Here is a 6,969-nt window from a genome sequence, read left to right as displayed (position 1 = left end):
ACCCCTAGTGTGATGGATTGGCAAAGTAGCAGCATCAATGGGCTCAAGCATCCAACAATTTTGACATTGGCCCATGACCAGGTAGTCTTTTGTTCTGTTGTACATAGGGTCACTATGAATTGGTACCAATTTGATGGCACCTAACAATAACAACATATGCATGCAAACCTGGACAGTGAATAAGGAAGATAGTAGAAAAAGTGATGCTTTTGAGTTATGGTGCTGGAGGAGAATTTTGAAAGTACCACGGACTGCCAAAAGAACCAACAGATCTGTGTTGGAAGAAGTACAGCCAGAGTGCTCCTTGGAGGTCTGGATAGACAAACATCATCTCTCATACTTCAGACATATTGTCAGGGGAGACCAGTTGCTGGAGAAGGATATCATATTTGATAAGGTGGAGCATCAGAAAAAAAGAGGAAGACCCCCAGCGAGATGGGATGGCAAAGTGGCAGCATCAATGGACAGATGGCAACAATTAGGAGGTTGGCCCAGGACTGGACAGTGTTTCATTCTCTTTTGCATAGGGTCACTACGAGTCGGTATCAACTCAATGGCACCTAACTACAACAACAACAATAAGTGTAACTCCTAAGACTCTTCCTCAGTCCCTTGGCTCCATTGAGCATAGTGAACTAGTCTTTTTGACTAATGCACAGTGTGAACACCCAACATTAAAAACAAGGTTAACCAAAGTGAGCAGAACTGTCAAGAATTTGGTAAGTTAGAGAAAATAAGATAAAGACAAGTGTACAGACTTTTAGTAACATAACTAACTAAAACCAAACTCATAGGCATTTCATTGGCCCCCAATGCATGCCAACCCCATGTGTTATAGAGAACTGCTCCATACAGCTTTATTGGCTGCAATCTTTACAGGTTACTAGGCCTCCACCATGGTGCCGCTGAGTAGGTTCAGACCACCAACTTTTTGGTAAGTAGTTGATCACAAACCATTTATACTATTGGAACACAGCTATCTGCCTAGAAATCGCCCAGAAACAATGGCTGAGAATCAATGATTAAATTTCCCTTTGAAAGTCCAACCTGAAGTGAGTTATCCATAACTTTTTGTTACTCCACTTAATTATGTTTTTTACATGCTTGAAAGAAATGCAGAATTTCCTGTTGGGTACTGTGGTTTCAGTTGCTTGGTTGATCTTGTGATCATCCAGGCCCAGCTTTCCTCAAGTTCAAAGACAGGAAAACACAAGAAACCAATGATGATGTGACAACTCCTGCTATCGATTGACTCTGCCCTGCAAGATTTAGAAGGGTGAAATAGTTGTGTAAGTCCTGACCTCATCAGTCAGGGGAAGTGCGCTTCATGCAGAAACCTTAGATCAAGCGCTGGGAGGGGGATTATGGCCCCAGCAGAATGGCCCAAGTTATAGCAGCTGAGGTTGCAGTGCTGCTTCTGGCATTGGACTTTGGAAAGTGAGAATTTGCAAAAAAGGGCATCCCAGAGGGCTTCATCCATGACTCAAGGTGGGTGCATGAGTTCCTTGTGTGAACTATTAAGATCAGGCACTTGGTCTTAGACTTACTGAGTTTTATGGAAAGGTAAAACATGAAAATCCATTGCTATCATGTTAATGCTGACTCACAGGGACTTTATAGGACAGAGTAGAACTCCACCCTAGGGTTTCCAAGGCTATAATTTTTACAGAAGCAGACTGCCACATCTTAATTCCTTGGAGTGGCTGGTGGTTTTGAACCATTAGCCTTTTTTGTTAGCAGTTGAGAGATTTAACCACTGCACCACCAGGGTTCATATAGTAAGGGAGGGAAATGCAATTAACTAATGAACATGTCCAATTGTCCAATGGTTGAAAGGATTGCAGTCTTTTGCCTTGGCCTTCCTTGTCCAATGCCCTCGTCTGTGTGGCAGACAAATTGTCTTTCCATGCTGACAACTTTAGTGTGGTTTGAATTAACAACTGCTTTTACAAGCTATATGGAGCTTTGACACAAATACAGTCATCACGAGTCAGAGGAAATTTGACAGCAACTGGTTTGGTTTTTATTTCAAGATCTCCAGTTCTGGGATGTACAAATAGTAACCAAAGGATTGAAAGTTCCATTCCACCTAGAAATGATTCAGAAGAAAGACCTGAGACTTACTTCCAAAATATCAGTCATTGAAAACCCTATGGAGGACAATTCTAATTGAACACACATGAGATTGATTGAGTTGGAGTTGGTTCAAAGGCAATTTGGCTGGTGTTCAAAGACATTGCCTTTCCATTTGTCATTACCCATATACTTATTTCTTTCTATTTTTATATTGAGGAATCTTTAATGTGTAAGTTGGAGGATTTTTATATCACTATTAAACATGTCTCTTTGGGTCCTGGAGAGAAATGAGGAGGCTAATTAAAGGACACAAATGCTTTAAAGGATCTGGAAGAACCTCTCTTCAACATCTTGTTGTTGTCAAGTGCTGTTAAGTTGGTTCCAACTCATAGTGACCCTGTATGGGGTTTACATGAGCAGCTGGTGAGTTTGAACCTCTGACTCTGAGTTTCAAATGACCTTGAAGTCCAGTGCATTATCCCATAGTGCCACACTTAGGTAAGAGTTACCATTTGTAATCAGTTCCAAATGCTTATTCTTGTCAAATCATGTAGTCTTGTGAATCTTACAGGAAAGATGCACAAATGACTTGTGAGATAGTAATAGATAATACATGATTGCCACAGAAGTTTCATCTGGTGCAATTTTAGTGCAGTTTGCAAGATCTGTATCACTTTCTAGCCATAGGTTAAGAATGAAACAATAATACTCCTACAGTAGCAGTTTAAAAACAGCCTTAATATTTCATATAACAACTTTCAAAGAATGAGTTAGAACATCTTTTTGATGTTGATAAAGGGATCTGGTAAATACGGCCTTAAACTGAAGCCACTGGATATTTCACTGAGATTCTAAGAGGAAATGACTTGTTTTTTTCTTCCATTTTACATATAGGAGAAATTTAGGCACAGAAATGATAAAGGCCAGTATAAATTCTACAAATAAACCACAATTTTCCAGACTGCTAATCCATCCTTCTAATGAGATTTTTTTTTTTTTTTTGCTGAGATAGAATACTTACTGATGAAGATCAATGACCACAGCATTCAGTAAAGAAAATAAAAATCGCCACCACTGTCACTATTGTAAAGGTAGTTTTGTAGCAAAAATGGGGGTGTAGTTAACCTTACAGTCCAGAAAAAAAGTATCCTAGGATCATCAGGAGAGAAGAGCTCAAGTGGAATGCAGGACCTTATCCAAAGAAGCAGCGACACCAGAGATGGAGGCAGAGATGGGGACATGGAGAGAGGGAGCAGCTGAGGACTCTAGATTTATGGAAATAGAGGGACTGAGAGCTGGTGGCTAGGAGGCAGACTTGCAGAATGTGCCCTTTGGTGGTGTAAATTATTATCTATGCCTTAGTTTTGTTTTTTGTTTTTTTAAAGAGCTAAAGTGAATAAAGAAAAATACTGTTAACTGATGGTACATGGAGGGGATTGGAATCATTGCAATGAAATGAGATACATGATTTGTTTAATGTAAAGTTGATGATATGCCCTGTAAACTTTCAAAACTTTCACTCAATCCACAATTAAAACTTAAAAAAAAATTAATCACTACCATAAAAACAAAACAAACAAACAAACAAAAACACCAATGGGCCAACAAATGACATCATGATATTATCAGGAAGGACCAATCCCTTGAGAAGGATATTATGTTTGGTAAAGTGTAGGGTCAGCATAAAAGAGCTTCCCTCAATTAGAATGGATTGACACCAACATTAGAGGGCTCAATCATAACAACAGTTGTAAGACTGGCACAGGACTGGGCAATGTTTCATTCTATTGTCACCTAACAGCCACAAAAATTAGATGTATTTCAAAAAATTACATCTTGTGTGCCCACTTAAATAATTAAAAAGCAGGTAAAATTAGACATATTTTAGGGCTAAACAAATTCAACCGAGTATTTTGGGATTTCCAAACTAAGTCTATACTGTCCACAAATTTTCTGCCATCTATAACATTATGTTTTCAGAAAAACAGCTTTTAAAACATTATCTGCTTTTTTGGATCATTCTTCTTTGAACTAGAAGATTACATGTAGACTTAATAAAGACTCCAGATGCTGCTATCCATAGAGCTGAAAGACTTAGAATGTTACCTAACCTGGGAAAGATAACATGGTTGAGTGATGTGACTGGATTACAGGATTATGATAAAAATCATTCATTACATGTAGACATAAAGACTTGGAGGAGATGGAGTACTGCTTGACAAAACACCTTGTGTGGAAGTGAAGTGACCATTGGCAGCTAGAAGCATAAATGGAAGCACACCCAAGTAATGCAGAAAGGAATAGACCCCAAAAGAAAGTCACCAAGACATATAATAATCAAGCTTTCCAAAATCAAAGACAAGGAAAGAATACTAAAAGCATCCAGGGAGAAGAGAAGTGTCACTTACAAAGGCAAGCAAATCAGATTACGGTCTGACTATTCAGCACAAACCATGCAGGCAAGAAGGCAATGGGGAGACATATACAAAACCCTAAAAGAAAAAAAACTGCCAACCAAGAATCATCTATCTGGGAAAACTATCAATCAAACATTATGATGCAATAAAACATTCCAGGATAAATAGAATCTAAGAGATTTTTATCAAAACCAACCCAGCACTTCAAAACATCCTAAAGGGAGTTCTTTGGACTGAAAACCAACAAGAACAGACAACAACCAGAGATGGACAGGTGTGGCAACACCACCTGGAACTAAGTTGACAGATAGCAGAGTCCAGAACAGAACAAAACTACAATGAATTCAAAGGAGTTGGGAGGTCAACCGAAGATCAAAATAACATCAATGTCAAAGAAGGGGTAAATGTATGAACAGAAATCCAGGTTGTAAGGATGTCAGGTAGAGTACAGAATACAATAGAGTCTCTTAAATGGAGAGAAAAGTTAATAGACTATAAGGTAACTGCAAAGAAAGTTAATATTTCACAACTTCCCATGTAAAAGACCTTCCAAGCAGAACAAGCAAACATGAAAACTGAGAAGAAACTGACAAGAAATAGCACAAAAAACACAAAATCAGTGCAAGAAGGCATGCTGAACAAAGCAACAAACAGCACTGCCAAAAATTAACATAATGGCAGCAATTAATTCATACCTATCAATAATTATATTAAATGTCAATGGATTAAATGCACCAGTGAAGAGACAAAGAGTGGCAGAAGGGGTAAGAAAACAAGACCCTTCAATATGCTGCCTGCAAGAGACACACTTTACACACAAAGACAAAAACAAACTAAAAGTTAAAGGATAGAAAAAATATACCAGGCTAACTGCAAAAATAAACAAGCAGGAGTGACAATACTAATCTCTGATAAAGTAAACTTTAAGACAAAAACCAGCATAAGAGATAAAGGACACAATCTCATGATCAAAGGGTCAATTGAGCAAGATGACATACCATAATAAATATTTATGATCCCAATGAAAGGGCACCAAGATATAGAATTGAAGAAAGAAATAGATAAATCTACAATTATAGTGGGAGATTTTAATATGACACTTTTGAAAAGGGATAAAATAACCAGAAAGAAACTCAAGAAAGTTACAGAGGAACTAATCAATACAATCAACCAACTTGACTTCACAGATGTGTACAGAGCATTCAACCCAACAACAGCCCAATATACATTCTTCTCCAGTGCATGTGGAACAATCTCCTGAATTGAAGATGTGTTAGGTCTCAAAGCAAGCCTTCATAAATTTACAAATATCAAAATAACTACAAAGCATCTTTTCAGACCACAATGCTATAAAACTGAAAATCAACAATAAGAAGACCAAGTAAACAAAGTCAAATACGTGGAAACTGAATAACACCCTGCTGAAAAGTGACTGGGTAAAAGAAGAAATTAAACATGAATTCACAAAATTCCTAGAAACAAATGAGAATGGAAACACACCATACCAAAATCTTTGGGACACAGCGAAAGTTGTGCTGAGAGGACAATTTATTGTGATAAATGCACACATCCAAAAAGAGGAAAAAACTAAAATTAACACATTAACACAGCATCTCCAACAATTAGAAACAGACCAACAGAGCGAATCTACAGTCACCAAAAGAAAAGAAATACTAAAGATAAGAGCAGAAATAAATGGGATGGAAAACAGAAAAACTATAGAAAAAATCAACAAGACAAGAATCTGGTTCTTTGAAAGGCTTAATAAAATTGACAAATCATTGGCAAAACTATCAAAAGAAAAGAGAGAGAGGACACAAATAACTCATATTAGAAACCACATGGGCGATGTCACAACGGAACCAAACAAAATCAAAAGGATAATAACAGAATACTATGAAAAGTTGTACTCCAACAAATTAGAAAACTTAGAAGACATGGACAAATTTTTAGAAAAAGAAGACCTACCTAAACTTACTGAGAGTGAAGTAGAAAATATGAACAGACCCATAACAAAGTAAGAAATTGATTAATCATAAAAAAAACTCCCAGCCAAAAGATGTCCGGTCCCAGATGGCTTCATGGGTGAGTTTTACCAAACATTCAGGGAAGAACTGTCACCAATTCTATTCAAATTATTCCAGAATATAGAAGAGGACGGAAAGTTTCCTAATACATTTTATGAAGCAAGCATAACCCTCATGCCAAAATCAGGGAAGAACATCACTAAGAAAGAAAATTATTGACCAATATTCCTCATGCACATAGACACAAAACTTCTCAAAATCCTAGCCAACAGAATCCAGCACCACATCAAAAAATAATCCATTTACCAAGTGAATTTCAAAAAAAGGATGCAAGGATGGTTCAACATTAGAAAAATAATCAATGTAATCCATCATATATATAAGAAAAAGGAAAAGAACCACATGATCATATCAATTGATGCAGAAAAGGCATTTGACAAAATCCAACA

The sequence above is a fragment of the Chrysochloris asiatica genome, unplaced genomic scaffold, assembly GCF_000296735.1.
Source record: "Chrysochloris asiatica unplaced genomic scaffold, ChrAsi1.0 scaffold00061, whole genome shotgun sequence".
In the NCBI taxonomy this organism is placed as follows: domain Eukaryota; kingdom Metazoa; phylum Chordata; class Mammalia; order Afrosoricida; family Chrysochloridae; genus Chrysochloris; species Chrysochloris asiatica.
This window is presented reverse-complemented; position numbering follows the sequence as displayed.